Below are 16,056 nucleotides of genomic sequence, written 5' to 3'. Positions count from 1 at the left end.
CATGGTACTGGCAATGCAATGATCTTAAACCAGAAAATAACTGTAGCAATAATAAATCAGTAAGAATCAATCCCAGTACTACTGATAAGAAAGGCCAGCTTCCTGAAGGACTTGAGTCAGGACACGGAACTCCTGTGTGGGAAGGAATATGAAGGTTATGGATCCAGAGTGAATGTGCCCTATATGACAGGAGAACAGGGTCCTAACTTCTACAGAAGTGAGTCTCAGAATTCGGTGAGCATCAGAATGTTCCTGAAGGTTTGTTAAAACAGTTTACTTGGCCCCTCTCTCAAAGTTCCTGACTCAGTATATCTGGAGTGGAGTCTGATAATCTGTGTTTCTAACAGGTTCCCAGTAATACTGGCCACACTCTGAGAACCACTCCTCTGAGGTTTAGATTTAGGGTCACAAACTCAAGGGCATTCAACAGCCAGCAGGAACATAAAGAACAGGTATAACATTAGGGAGTAGTGAGGCCTGTGGTGAGATGAAAATTGTATTCATGATTTGAAAGCCATTCAAATCAAAAGCATTATCTTAAGCACAGTGCAGGACCCTGGCCCATGTGTTGGCTGCCACCATTCACTCCAGCAGCTCCCAATGCATCCTTTGAAAACAGCACAGAAATTCATACCATAATCAGAGTTCTGTAACTTGGATTGAGCCTCTTCTCCCTAGTCATTTTTCAGGGAAGTTATATAGATCATTAATAATTTGGGCACCATACTAACTAATGCCCATTAGAAATGAGCTGACATGGACACCAGGGAAATGTTGTGATTAGCACATCTTCTAAGAGTTGACAAGGTGTGCTGGATATTCCACATTTCCCCCTTCAGACTCACTCTCCATCCTCTCCCACCCTGCTGTGCTTCCAGAGGAAGACTTCTGGGGACTCAGTGAACTGGTCTCCCTAGGCTTCCAGTTTCTGGTTGGGACTGGCCAGTGTGAAGCTCTGGTAGGAGACAGGAGGCAGGAGGCAGGAGAGAGAGGTCACTCCCCTGGGCCATGGTTGTCAGTGCTTGTGCTCTTAGAAGAGCACCACAACTCACATCTGGTGGCCCCCTCCTAGAGTTACAGTTTCTTTTTCAGGGAAGTCACTCGTTTCCCTGGTCGCTTCATGACCGTGGGTAGAAGCAGCTCCCTGCTTCACTATTTCCCGTTGGTTTCCCATAACTCCAACCAAACTTCTAGTCCCTTTACTACACTCCATTCAATCACCCGTTCTGAGTGTGCCTTGTGTCCCCTACCTGAACCCTCCTGATTCAGTTTTACTGTACGAGATGCAGAACATTCCTCATTAGCATCAACATTACGAAAGACAATTTAGCAGCAACAAAGCAAACAGCAGAACAGTGGTCCTTTGTCCTTTGGTAAAACTAACCACTAATTGTTGCCCAATTACGGAATTCACATTTTTCTCCAAATGCCAATCAGTCTTCCACTTCTGGAGCCCGGGTTGATGTGCTTCAGGGGAAGATCAGATAAGCACAGTATTAGCCTCACCTACAGGGGCCCTCCTGCTGCCAAGCCTCCTAACTGTTTGCTATTGTTCACCCAGCAGCCTCTGAAAGCACTACTGGGAATCCCAAATAAGAGACCTGTCATTACAGTACAGGGACCCCAGAGCCAGGACACAGTCACACACACCTGACATCTCAACGTGATTGCGCAGATTTCTCCAGTTTGTCAGTGACACATTTGGTACAAGCGTCAACCCTTTAGTTCCTCAGGGTTCAGGCAATGGAAAGCACCACAGGTAACTAAACACAGAACGTGCAGATCTCCATAAATTGGTCTGCTGGTGAAATCAGGCTGCCGGGGCCTCGTTAGGAGTGACAGGTCAGTATCACTTCTTATTCCATGACAAGAAAATACAAACCATCCTGGGACATGAGGCAAAGGCACACGCAAGAGATCACAAATTGGCAACTCACAGGCATGTTTTGGTTGGTCCAAATAGTCTATTTTTTTCCATTGGTTGCCAACATACAATGTTTGGGAGAGTTCATATAAAAACTTGGAGTTTCAGCTTTTACTAGGAAAAATAAATCTCTCATAGCAGTACGATGCTGTATGTGGAATAAAATACTTGATAAACCTTGATGGAAGTATTAATGGCTGTAAACTAATAAGAGAATGAGGGTGGTTTAGTTTTGCTCATCACCTCGAGAGACACTTACTAATAATCAGGTATCTGTTGATTGCAAGACAGCAACTGGAGACAGAAGTGCAGAGAATACACATTTATGTCAGCCCGAGGTTCAGCAAGCACACTGCTTGTGATTTCAAAATTGCTAAGGAATGACTGGGTCCCAGGGTGTTAGCCTCTCTTTTGTCACTGGAACAGTGCAGACATCCATTTAACAGGTAGCATGGGGGTGGGAAGCCAGACAGCCATGGATTATACTGAACTCAGGATGGAAACAATGCTTCCCTTAATGTATGGCAATAAATGTATCAGCTCTTTTTCAAAGAAACACCTCCCTAACAGCTAGGGAGGTGTTTCTTTGAAAACCAAGCTTTCTGATCTCCAGTACTGTGCCATTAACCAGAAGGCCTCAGTGGCACATGAGGCTCCAGGTTTGAAAACAGCCTAACCAAGGAGTGAGAGTAAAAAGTGACACTGGCTTCCCAAGAAGGTGTGGGGTGGGTGTGCTTCCCCCCCTGCCCCCTGCAATTCCTCCAAGGGCTGATTTAACACATGTTTCTGCTTCAGGGCGGGGCCAAACCATACTGGGACTTTCTTTCACCTTCTCCTTTCCTCCCCGTTGTCGTCCACTCCTCACACTTTCAAACACACATACATACATTGCACCTTAAAGACAGAGAACAAGCAGAGTTTCATAGAGGAAAAGACACTTGCAAGAGTAGAAAATATTCCATTTCTCATTTCAAGCCTTCCAGACCGCCCACCCAGACTCTTCTCATCCTCCTAAAGTCTGTTTAACATGGACCACAACTGTAAATTTTCAATGATAATAACAATAGCCAATATTGACGGCACCAGACATAGAATTATGGGCCAGCTATGTGTACAGCACTTTATTTAGATCTCCTCATTTAATCCTCATGACAACCCTATGAGGCCAGCACCATTATTATCTCAATTTTAAGGATGAGGAAACTTTAGCTCAGGGGTATTAAATAGCTTGTTCAAGGTCATCGGATAGGAAGTAGTAGAGCCAGGATTCAAAAGGGATTTCTCTGCTCCCAGAATCTCAGTGACACTGAATGTACTAAGCTAATTTCCTCAGCTAATGGGAAAGCCCTTTGTTGCATGTACAGACCAAAAGCAAGGAACAACGGACAATTTCGTCACATCACAGCCTCTCACAGGTGAGTGTGACGAGAGACCCAGAACTTGAACTGGGATATTCCCTGAGTTCTAAATTATCCAGTTCTACCCAGGCTTGCTTTCCTCATTCAGCACAATATCATGCAGGCTTCATCTAGGTAAGATGATCCATCAATGACCTTCAGTCTTCCAGGGCCTGAGGGAAGCCTTCAGCCTCCAGCCAGCAAAAAGCTAGGGCCCTCAGTCCTACAGCCACAAGGAAAGGAATTCTGCCAAGAGTCTGAATGAGCTGGGAAATGAATTCTTCCCCAGCTGAGCTAAGAACACTGCTCGGTTGATACTTGCATTGCAGCTTTGGGAGACCCTAAGCAGAGGAATTAGGCCATGCCCAGACTCCTGACCACAAAACTGTGAAATAATAAATGTATTATAACTCATTAAGTTTGTGGTAATTTGTTACACAGCAAAGAAAACACACACACACACACACACACACACAAATAAAAAACCCAAAACTGATACAGAAACAGTAAAACAGGGATGATGACCAAAAGAATATATCTAATTTTCTTTTCAGTTGACTGTGGTCACTCAGAGAAGCAAGAAGCGGTCAAGAAAACTCCAAGGCAGATTCAGAATGTTTCATTCTGAGGGACCTAGTATGTGCACAGCACTCAGCTTAGTGGAGGCTGGGCTTGCTAGTGGATACAAAGATTCCACAACATTGCCCCCGGGGAGACAGAGACTCCAAGCAAGAACTGTGATGCTGAAACTTCGAGGATGGCCACACACCTGGAGTGCTCTAGGGAGAGGATGTGAGCTATGAACTCTTCAGTGGGAGGAAGCCTGGGCAAGGGCATCAGGTAGGGGTCACTTTTGATATAGGTCTTCCAGGAAGAGAGAACACCTCAGGCAGAAAAAGGAGTATAGAGTAGACAAAAGAAAACATTAAAATCGCCCATAATATGACCACTCACAGATGCACACGCCCTCCCCCACATTTGTGTGAATAAGTGTGGGGGAGGGAGGGAAGGAGAGGGTGAGGTATCTTCTACTGGACCATCTGTGCATGTTGCCCCAATGTTTTTAAAGGGAGTGAGTCTCCACAGACATAAAGAACAGACTTGTGGTTGCCAGAAGGGAGGGGGGTGGGGGAGGGATAGGTTGGGAGTTTGGGGTTAGCAGATGCAAGCTACAATGGATAAACAAAGTCCAACTGTATAGCACAGGGAACTATATTCAATATCCTGTGATAAACCATAATAGAAAAGGATCTAAGAAAGAATGTGTATATATATATATAACTGAATCACTTTGCTGTACAGCAGAAATTAACACAACAATGTAAATTAACTATACTTTAATAAAATAAATAAAGGTTAAAGGGAATGAGCCTCAGAACTAAGGGCACCTTACAAAGGTGTTTCTGTTTGTAAGGAAGTAAAAGAAAAGGCTTTTGCTTTAGTCTCCCAGGCCTCCCCTGAGTCTCTAAAGGCTGGCTCAAGAGTTAATGATTAATAAATGTGAAGATGTAGAAACAAAGAATACCTGTTGGGCCAGGAAACTGGTAACAATTTAGACTATAAACCAGTCACATAGCAGAGTGGACTCCTAGTCCCTCCCAGTTCCCTGAAAGATATAAATCAAGGTCTGACACACATTCCTAAGTCATTTATACAGGAAGCAGACCACCACCAGATGAAAACTGCTGACCTCAGGCATGTGAATTCCAGACCAGTTGAAACCAGAAGATAGGTGATGCTCGAAACTTCCCCTTGATGCCAACCAATCTGAGAATTTTGCACTAGCTGATTACACACTCTGCAGCCCTCTCCTTCACACTGCCTGTAAAAACCTTTCCCTGAAAGCCATTGGGGAGTTTGGGTCTTTTGAGATGTGCTGCCCATTCTCCTTTCTTGTTGTCATGCAATAAACACTGTATTTTCCTTTATCACAACCCAGTGTCAGTAGACTGGCTTTAACATGCACAGGCAAATGGAGCCAAGTCCAGGTTTGGTAACAAACCCAGCTTCTTTAGCATGAAGCAATACAAACCCTGGTATAGTTAACATTCTAAAGCTTCCAAGAGAATCAGGCTGAGTGTGAGACATCACTTGAAACCACATCCTCTCTTGGTTTCTTCTCCTTCCCTACCCTGCTTCCCTTGCTCCTGGGAGCATTTCTTTAATAAATTCCTTAGACGTGAATCCTTAGCTAGGGATCTGCTTCCAGGAGAACCCAACTTAAGAGAAAAGAGAAAAATGCCCCATGGCTTCAGACACATGGTGCTTGTCTGCATTTTGGAGCTCAGTGATCTACTTTGCTCAGAGAACATATCTAGAACATTCTCTGAGTTGGGCTGAGTCACAGCACCAGCCCATTCCCAGAAGTCACATGCTTCTTCCTAAGTGCTCCATTACCTGTTGCTCACTCCTAAGGTCCATCACCTTCTGCTGTTACCTCACAGCTGCTGCCAAGTTCAGCCAGGCCATTGTCAACAAAGGTCCTGAAAACATTGTACTTGTCCTGGGCAGGGGGCTCTGTAGCCCAGCCCTGACACTCACATTTAAAAGTGAAAAATCAAGATTTATTACAATAACTGTGATCTCAACTCTCTAACCCAAAACTTGGGCCATGATGACATACATCATGACCCACATGCTCTCTAATGGTTTATTATGGAGGAAAAATTCAGGTCCCTGGCATTTTCCCCTATTAAGCTCACAAAGATAAGCTATTGGCCCCTGTGAAACATGTTAAATCAGGACAAAATTAACATGATGCTATATATTTGTAAAATAACTCCCCTGAAAAGTGAAGCTCTTCTCTGTATTACATATTGCTTTCATTTATGCTTAATATCTACTTCAGAGAGCTTGATATATGCTTTTTAGTGTTGGAAACCTATGAGAAAAAAATAAATGAAAACCAGATGTCCTTATTTGGATTCTTATCCATCATGGTAAGAAAGATCTAGAAGGTAAGTTTTTTTTCACTTACAGTTAGAATAACATAGTTAAGACAGAAAAGTGGACCCCTGGCAAAAGCTGAATCCTTTCATGTGAAACAGAAACCTTAAGCACACCACCCCCTTCCACCAAGCAGTTTTCACAATTTCACGGTGCTAATTTAAAATTTTCTTTAAGGAAATGGAAATTAAAATTTGCCTAAAATAACCCTTCAAGAAAAGGCAAAAAAGTATTTCAAATTTGAGTCAGCAGCTTATCTCATGAACCCTGTTAATCTTCATACACTACTTTCAATTTGTCTCTGTTTTGTAAGACAAACCAATTAAGAAACATGAGCAATACAGATGGAGGGATAAGAGAGTTGGAATGACAGCTGAATAAAATGGGAGTGAAGCGCTATGGGGTCTGCAATGACGGCCACCACAAATGGTACACTCTCAGGTTTAGGGGAGTAATGACGAGCACAGTTTTGGAATCAAGAATTTGAAGGTTTGATTTCTAGTTGTGAAGCTGGGTGACTTTGAGCGGATTACTTCATCTCTGTGAGTCTCATTTTCCGGATCTGTAAAATGGGGCTAATAATACCTTTCATGGGATCAGGATGTGGAATAAAGGTGATATGTACATGTAACAGGATGGAGAAATATTTATTCACCAGGATTCCAGGAGACTTGAGAAATATATACTGGTCTGATAGGGCTGCTCCCCTTTTCCACCCTTAATTCCAAGAGGAATGGTTGAAGGGCTGACTCTTCTCAAAGAAATGTCTACTCTGCGGATGGTCCAGGGCAATGAATGCAGCCTTGGGGGTGGGGGTGAAGAGGTGTCAGAAGCACTTTTAGAAGAAAACAGAATAACTTTGTGACCTGGAGGTAGTCAGAGGTATCTTAGAGAGGTCACAGAAAACAAAAATCATAAATAAAACATCTGATAATTAGACTTCATCAAAATTAAGAACTTCTGGTTCATTAATGGATACCACTAAGAAAATTCATAGGTGAGCCATAGACTGAGAGAAACATATCTAACTAATGACTAGTATCAATGAAATAATAAAGAACTTGGTAAACAACATTTTGCCCCAAAATGGAAAAAAATCTGAACACACACTTCATAAAATGAGATCTATAAATGGTCAATTAACCTCAACAAATGTGCGAATGTCATTAGTCATCAGAGAAATGCAAATTAAGGGACTTCCCTGGTGGCGCAGTGGTTAAGAATCCACCTGCCAATGCAGGGGACACGGGTTCGAGCCCTGGTCCGGGAAGATCCCAAATGCCGGAGCAACTAAGCCCCTGTGCCACAACTACTGAGCCTGCGTGCTGCAACTACTGAAGCCCGTGAGCCTAGAGCCCATGCTATGCAACAAGGGAAGCCACCGCAGTGAGAAGCCCATGCACTACAACAAAGAGTAGCCCCCACTCGCTGCAACTAGAGAAAGCCCGTGCACAGCAACGAAGACCCAACGCAACCAAAAATTAAATAATTTTTTAAAAAAAGAAATGCAAGTTAAACCACAGGAAGATACCACTACAACAACTACCAGAATGGCCAAAATAAAAAAGATTGACAACAGCAAATGTTGGCAGTAAGAGAGCAACTGGACCTCTGATTCACATTGGGAGGAATACAAAATGGCACAATCCGTTTGCAAAAAGGTGTGGCAGTTTTTAAAATAAAACTAAACATACGCCTGCCTTATCACCTAGCAATTGCACTCCATGGCATCTACTACCCCCACCAAATGAAAACATATATTCATAAAAACTTGTACAAGAATTTTCATAGCAGTTTTATTCATAATGGCATAGGGAACTCTACTCAATGCTCTGTGGTGACCTAAATGGGAGGAAATCTAAAAAAGAGGGGATATGTATATACGTATATCATTTTGCTGTACAGCAGAAACTAACACAATATTGTAAAGCAAATATACTCCAATAAAAAATAATTTAAAAAATAGCCAGAAAACTGGGCACCTCCTAGCTCCGCACATCCCCTCTGGCGCAGGCTATTCCAGGGGGCCTCTCTAGACCAGACACGAACACCAGCCTCCATGCTCATGTTTCCCCTCACCTTGTCCCCCAGTGGCACCGAAAGTGTCCTTCCCAGCCTCTCGCCTGGCAGAGACATTAAGATGGGTCTGTGGTGTGAGTAAAAACCCTATGCCAGTCACACCTTCTGAAAGGCACCCTCAGTCAATAAGAGTGATTCTCCAGTGGTCCCCTCACTTCATTTGGCTTTGAGGCAGAGAACATTCCCTCTGTCCTCTCTCTCAAGGGTCTCCTCAGGGTTGGAGGGTTTGTGGGCAGATCCTGTAGCTCTTTAGTTAGCTGCCCAGGGAGCTGGGTGTACGAAAGAGGGGGGGAGAGGTCCAGCTCCAGTCGTGGGTGACTCATGGGATACCTAACATCATTTGTTTTGAGCTTTAGGCCTTAATTGTAAATCAGAACACTGCAAAAATTCCCACTCGCTATTACATGTGACACGTATATTTGTTCCAGAAATTTGGAAGAGTATAAATTATATATGCAAGAAAAACCAGATTTTCAAAATGCTATAAAAGAGGCGTGTTAGTTATATCTTTATTGCAAGTAAGAGAAAGCAGTATTATGAATAATTCTGAGCAAAGATAAGGATTTGCCTTGCCCAGCTGATCAGAAAGTCAAAGTCACAGAGGAAATCAAGTACAAGCAGATGTGGCCTTGGAGAAAGGTTAAGGCCTTCACCTGACCTGACCACCAGAGATTAGACACAAATTGATTTTGGTGACTTTGAGGGGATTTAAAGAAAAGAGCAGAGAATGCCCTTCACTTAGAAATGAACAATTATAGTAAATCTTTGGCTTCCGGCTTCATTGATAAATGGGTGACTTTTATCAAGTAGGACAAGTATTATCCTTTTCAATGCTAAAGTTACTTTTATTTTATTTGGACTGAATCTTCCAAGAAATCATATACTTCTTTGCAGTCATATCCAGAGTAAACTGATCACATCACACTCTTAATTATTTAAGGTCATTACTACAAATCCCAACTGGCGTTCTAGGATATAATATAGTGACACACTCAAAAGCCATTTGACATGAGCAGGCTCTTTGCCCCAGATGCTAAACAACCTCCCAATTCACTGCTTTTTCAATTGCTTGTTCCTTAGAGACTTTTCTGAAATTTTCCTTATGATCAGTCAGATGACCCTTCCTGCTGCTGCTGCATACTGTCCATTAGAAGCCCTTATAATCTGATGCTTCTGGTCTTTGGGCTTGGAAACTAGATAACCATGTGCATTTGAACTTCATGAAAATCAAGAGTAAGTTATAAGAGTGGGCCTGAGCAGATCTCTGGGAAACAAAGTACATTATCTTCCCTGCATGTGACATCAAGGTTTGCTACTCAGGGACAATTTATGGTTACTTCTTGGTTCTGGCTCTGTTTAGGATGGGTGAGGTTACTAGATACCTTTTTTGAACTCCAAATAAGTAATGCTGAACCACAGTTTCTAGACAGAAATTAGACATCATGAGGACACATTAATTCTCATATCACTGGGTCATTATTTTAATTAAAAATCTATCAAGAGGTGAAAATAGTACATCTTTGAAAATGCCTTAATGTTACTAAGGAGTCACTTACTTACGTGGCCCATATCTTGAAATTAATTCCTAAAGCTATTTATACTATGCAGGCTGTCCCTGGACCCACACTTTAAAGGATGCTATTTCCAGCATGAGCTCGGTCATTCAGGGCAGTATCCTGGGGTTTTCAGTTCAAAAAATCAAATTAGTACAGCGGGGCCGATTACGGAAAGCCATTAGAAGGCTCCAGCTGCCATTTTAATAGCTCCCTTTTCTCCTGCGCTCTTCCTGCCTCAGCACCATGGAGGTTCAGTGTGAGAGCCTTTTTTCTGAATTGCTTCTGGCACAGGCTGCAGGCAGGCAAGCATACAGTCGGAAGCTTATCCAGAATCAAAGTTATATGACAATGTTGGTCTTGGCTCCAAAGTCAAAAGGAGAGTTCCATTTTGGCACAAGACCTGCTCTGCCCCATGTCAAGGATGTTCAGTTATTTTTCAGGGCTTTTGATAACCTCATTTCAGTGTTAAAATGTGGGTCTCAATAATTTAAAATAACTAAATTCTTTATCAATTATATTTTCAGATTTATTAAGAATTATTTTCTGCCTAGGTTTGTTATGGACTTAATTGTGTCCCCCACCCCCAAATTCATATGTTGAAGTCTTAATCTCCCCAGTATGTCAGAACGTGACTGTATTTGGAGATAGGGTCTTTAAAAAGGTAATTAAGTTAAAATGAGGTCAGCAGGGTGCACCCTAATCCAATATGACTGGTGTTATTATAAGAAGAGATTAGCACACAGACACAGAGGGAGGACTATGTGAATACGTAGGGAGAAAACTGCCATCTACAAGTCAAGGAGGGAACCTCAGAAGGAACCAACCCTGTGGACACCTTGATCCTGGGGTTCCAGCCAGCAGAACTGTGAGAAAATAACGGCCAGTCATTGTTATGGCAGCCCTAACAGACTCATACAAGGCTCACTGGTTAAAATTCCACATCATAAATCAAAGTTACAAGAAAGCTCATAACCGTATATGGCGGCAGTGGTATCAAGGACAGTATTTGAGTTGGCATTTAAAAAATGTTTTTTTGCTTTACTGACTCTGTTTAGATATTGCTTATGTGTAGAATTTGGAATCACTCATGATTAGTCCCCATGAAATAGTTACTCTTTGAACAAAGGTGTTCTTTGTCCTGTTCCAAACGTGAACATTCTCTTTACTCTTAACATCTCTCTCATCTTCTACAGCCCAACGAGCTCTTCTGAATTCCTGAATTCCAAGTTCTGTGTCCTTTGTTCCTCCTCTAGGGTCTCTGTGTTGTTGAACTAAACCTCTCCCTTCCCAGTATCAGTCAATTAACCTCTCTCCCACCATCCCCTACATCCCTTTCTTCTCCAGACAAAGGGGAGGCCCTCCTGTGGGACACATGCATAGGCAGGTGCTCCTTTTCAATGCCTTGTGAGTTATCTTCTTTATTGGCCTTAACTTAGTCACCAGGAATTAATCAGCTATTAGTGATAGAATCCTTCTTTACTTGCAGAAAGAAAAAAATTCATCAATGTACTGAAATGTAATTTCTGAAGAACATAAACAACGGAAACCTAATTTGAGAAAAAATATTTTCAACAATATATGAAGACTGAAACAGCTGTGAATTCAGATGAAAATTATGAAGATAGAAGATGAACTATCACAATGCAAGTCCATGGAATCATTCATATGGTCTTGCTCCTAGAAAGAGGTGGTTCTCAATTCAAGGTGAATTTCCTGAGGAATGTTTAGAAAATTCTAATAGATCTTATTCACAGACATCCTGAGTTCATTGGTCTGGAGTAGGATCCATTCACTGATATTTCAAAAATATATCAGGAATTTGAAGGAGGGGTTATTAAAGAGGAAAAGAGAGAGAGAGACAGAAAAAAGTTAGTGAACAGGAGACAGAGAGATTACAAGAGCGATTCAGAGATAAGTGGAGAGGGAGGAAAAAGGGAATTGGTTTATTTTTGTTCCTAACTACTATGCAGGACCCAGTATTTCCTTTGCAAGCAAAATTTGGAATAAATTAGGTTTGATCGCAGCTAAGAGCATCATATTAAGACCTTGGAAAAACAACACAAATTGTTGCATTGCAAAATGGATGTTACCTTTAACTATGGCGTCACCATGAACAGCTTTATAAATTACGGGGTACAGTGGGTTATTTTGATGAGATTGTGGGCTCTTTATATTGCTTACTCAAACAGGGATAATAACAGAATACAATCATGCATGTTTATAGTTTCTATTGAAAAAGCCCTTAAAGACGACCAGGATGAAATTAATGACGACTGCATCTCCGAAGTGTGTTTTCTTTATAATGAGCCTCTTAATCTGAGCAGCCATATTGAGATGTCAAGGTGGGCAAGATTCCGTCTAGATGTAACAAATGGTATGCTATCTAACTGCAACCTGGTTCTCCTGCTATTCTTCCTACTGGGTAATATTCATTTGTGGATCTTGTTATTGTCCTCAAGTGACAAATACTTGGAAATTCAAGCAGCATTTTAAGTTATTAAAAAGGGTTCCTCACTATTTACCATTGTAAATTAATTAAAAGTTTTTATTCTCGAATATAATAGACAAGAAGAAAAGGCTGGTTAAAATAGTGCCGTGGCAACACGATGTTTAGTACCAGGGAAAGTAACTACATAGGGAAGTTGGCTGAGATGACATTGAAGTTATTTGTGTACATAATATTTGTCAACTACAATAAAGAATATCTTTATAAAGATAAAGGAAAACATGGCATTAAGAAAAACATTGTTTTTCTGTGTCTCCTCTTTCTCCATCTGAATATTCTGTGTTTCAAGTTCAGCATTCTTCAAAATGTGCTAATTTCCTCTCACACCAATTTCCTCTCATTTCCTAAAGTCTTGACCTCAGTTAAGAGCATCATCCTCCCAACAAATTAGAAACCTCCACACAACCATCAACTTCTCTCTCTCGCTCTTCTCCCCAGTCCACTCCCCCTCTCTAGTCAATCCTACTTCCTAATTTTTTCTGAGGTCTATTCTACCACTTTCCAGTCCACTGCCACTAGCTTCCCTCAGGTCTACATCTTACTTACCTGGAGAATGGTGAGTGTCTCCTGATGGGGTGCTAAGTCTTCTCAAATGCACACATACTTTTAGGAATGAGACCATTATTAAAACAACAACAAAACAACAGCACCAACAAAGAACTCCCTGTATCTGATCTCACTTCCTGGCCCCTGGTCCCCAAGCTATTTCCTATAACGTTTCCAGAAGAATCTTTGGAAAATAAAAATTGAGTATATTATTCCTTTGCTTAAGACCTTTCAATGCTTTAAAGATATAGGTCAAATTTCTCAGAATTCTAACCACTTTGTCCCTGCCCACACTGGATAATTACATTTATTTCTCAAACAATGTAACATCTCACATCTTTACACTCTCTACTTCCTCTTTCTAGAATATCCTTTAGCATCCCCTCTCTCTAACCTTAAACTCCTTCTCTACCTCACCTTTCAAGCCTAAAATAAAATGTTACCACCTGGCCCAGCCAGCATCTCTTGAAATGAATTAGTTGATCCTTTCTACCAATAGCCCTAACACTCTGTACAAATCCTCACTGTAAGTTATTTATTGGGCAATAAGTATAGAGTACCTACTGTGTATAGATGCTAGGGATATTGTAGCAAATAAGAAAGGTGAAGTCCATGTTCTCATGTAACTAATATTCCAGTGGAGAGAGACTGATAATAAACAAAAAGAGCAGTTTATATAGTAATGTGGGGACAGAAATTCAACTGGGATAGACTGAGAACAGAACAGGAGATGAGAAAGAAGGGACAACTTAGCATATTTGCAGGTTTTTATTTTCATTTCTTCCTTGTCCTCTAGACTGTGACCCACAGAAGAGCAGTGACATCTTATTTATTGATGTAAATGAGGGCACAACACAGTGTCTGGCTTGTAGTAAGTAATCCATAAATGTTGGATAAAAAAAAGAATGAGAAAAGGAACAAAGAAGAAAGGACATGAAAAGATGAAACCTCATACTCAGTTTCTGCCACACCAGCTTTTCAATAACATACTAAACTGGAGGCAGAAAGCCTAAATGTTAAAGTTAGCAGATCATATACTCTACTATGATGGACTGATACTGAACTTCTTTTTATACATTGAAGGTCAAAGGGAACTGCAGTTTGCAGCCAAGTATGGGAGTTCATGGGTACTAAAGGATTTTATAGATGCTATATAGAGTCAGATACAGAACTAGTATCATGGCATATACAATGATGGACATGCTATTTGGGAAAATTAAGAACATGGGTGCTGATTATAATACTAGAGCATGAATAATCAACATAAAAACTAAAGCTTATGTTGTATATATAAAAGTAATATTTATTGCAGCCATTTATGTGAACTACTGACCATTTATGTTTATCTTACAGCACAATGATAATTTTCACTCACATAACATTACATTTTTAAGACTACCTTTATTATCTTATCCAACTAATATTTATCTAGTGTCTGTCATGATAAAGACATTCAGTTGGACTCTGTTAGGGGCTGTGCAAAAGTTCAGAGAACAGGTCCCTCCCCTTAAGCAGTTACAATCAAAGGGGAGAAAAAAACTTTTATGATGTCAAATGTGACAGACTCTTTATAAGAGATAATCCAGTGCTAAGGAGTGGCAGGCCATACAAAGGAGATCCTATGGAAGATTAGTCTTGAAGGATGTGGTAGAATTTGGTCAGATAAAGATGGTGGGAGAAGTAAATATTGTCTTTCTTTTCAGATCACATGATCTTATATAGAGCCTATCCTGAAGACTCTACCAAAAAAAACCTGTTAGAACTAATTAACAAATTCAGTAAATTTGCAGAATACAAAATCAACCCACAAAAATCAGTGAAATTTCTATACATTAACAATGAACTATCTGAAAAAGACACAATCCCATTACATTAGCATCAAAAACAATAAAATACTTAGTAAATTTAGCCAAGGAGGTAAAAGATCTGTACACTGAAAGCTATAAGACACTGATGAAAGAAATTAAAGAAGACACAAATAAATGAGAATATATCATGGATCAAAAAAGTTAATATTGTTAAAATGTCCATACTAACCAAAGCCATCTATAGATCCAACACAATCCCTTTCAAAATTCCTATGGCATTTTTCACAGAAATAGGAAAAACAATCCTCATATTTATATGAAATCATAAAAGACCCTGAATAACCAAAGCATCCGAGAAGAACAAACCTGGAGGCATCACACTTTCTTTCTTTCTTTCTTTTTTTTTTTTTTGCAGTACGCGGGCCTCTCACTGTTGTGGCCTCTCCCGTTGTGGAGCACAGGCTCTGGACGTGCAGGCTCAGCGGCCATGGCTCACGGACACAGCCGCTCCGTGGCATGTGGGATCTTCCCAGACCAGGGCACAAACCCGTGTCCCCTGTATTGGCAGGCAGACTCTCAACCACTGCGCCACCAGGGAAGCCCGAGGCATCACACTTTCTGATTTCACACAGTAGAATGGTGCACAGAGTAGCTTGGTGGTTGCCAGGACTTGGGGGAAGGAGGAGATGGGCATATGTCAATCAAAGTGTACAAAATTTCAGTTATGCAGGATGAATAAGTTCTAGAGATCTAGTGTACAGCATGATGACTATAGTTAACAATACACAGTATTGTGTACTTGAAAGTTGCTAAGAGAGTTCATCTTAAATCTTCTCACCATAAAAAAGGGGGTATCTCAATAAACCTGGAAAAAACAATTTTTTAAGAAAATAAAAGTATAAGAAGATGGTGGGATAAAAGGATATTCTAGAGTGAACAAAGTTCAGATGTGGGACACTATGGTGTGTGTACAGGAAACTGTGAAGAGTATAGTCTGACAGAAAAGTAATATATGTAAACAGGTGAAAGAGGAGATAAGAATGGAAAACTGAACTGAGATGAGATCATGATGGCCAAGTAAAAGTTTATATTTTGTCCACTTCCTTTTTGATTTCCAGAAGAGTTTCAATGAACTGCATTTGGAATTCTCTATACTAAAACTAATAAGGTTTTCTTATTCCCAATCAAAGCCCTTAGGAGAGTTCCAACATGGAAGAATTACTAAGGAGTAGCTCATACATGGAAAGACCATTTAGTGAACTGCATTTGGAATTCTCTACACTAAAACTAATAA

This window comes from Pseudorca crassidens, chromosome 1, assembly GCF_039906515.1.
Source record: "Pseudorca crassidens isolate mPseCra1 chromosome 1, mPseCra1.hap1, whole genome shotgun sequence".
NCBI lineage: Eukaryota > Metazoa > Chordata > Mammalia > Artiodactyla > Delphinidae > Pseudorca > Pseudorca crassidens.
The sequence above is the reverse complement of the archived record's forward strand: the minus strand, read 5'-3'. Positions refer to the sequence as shown.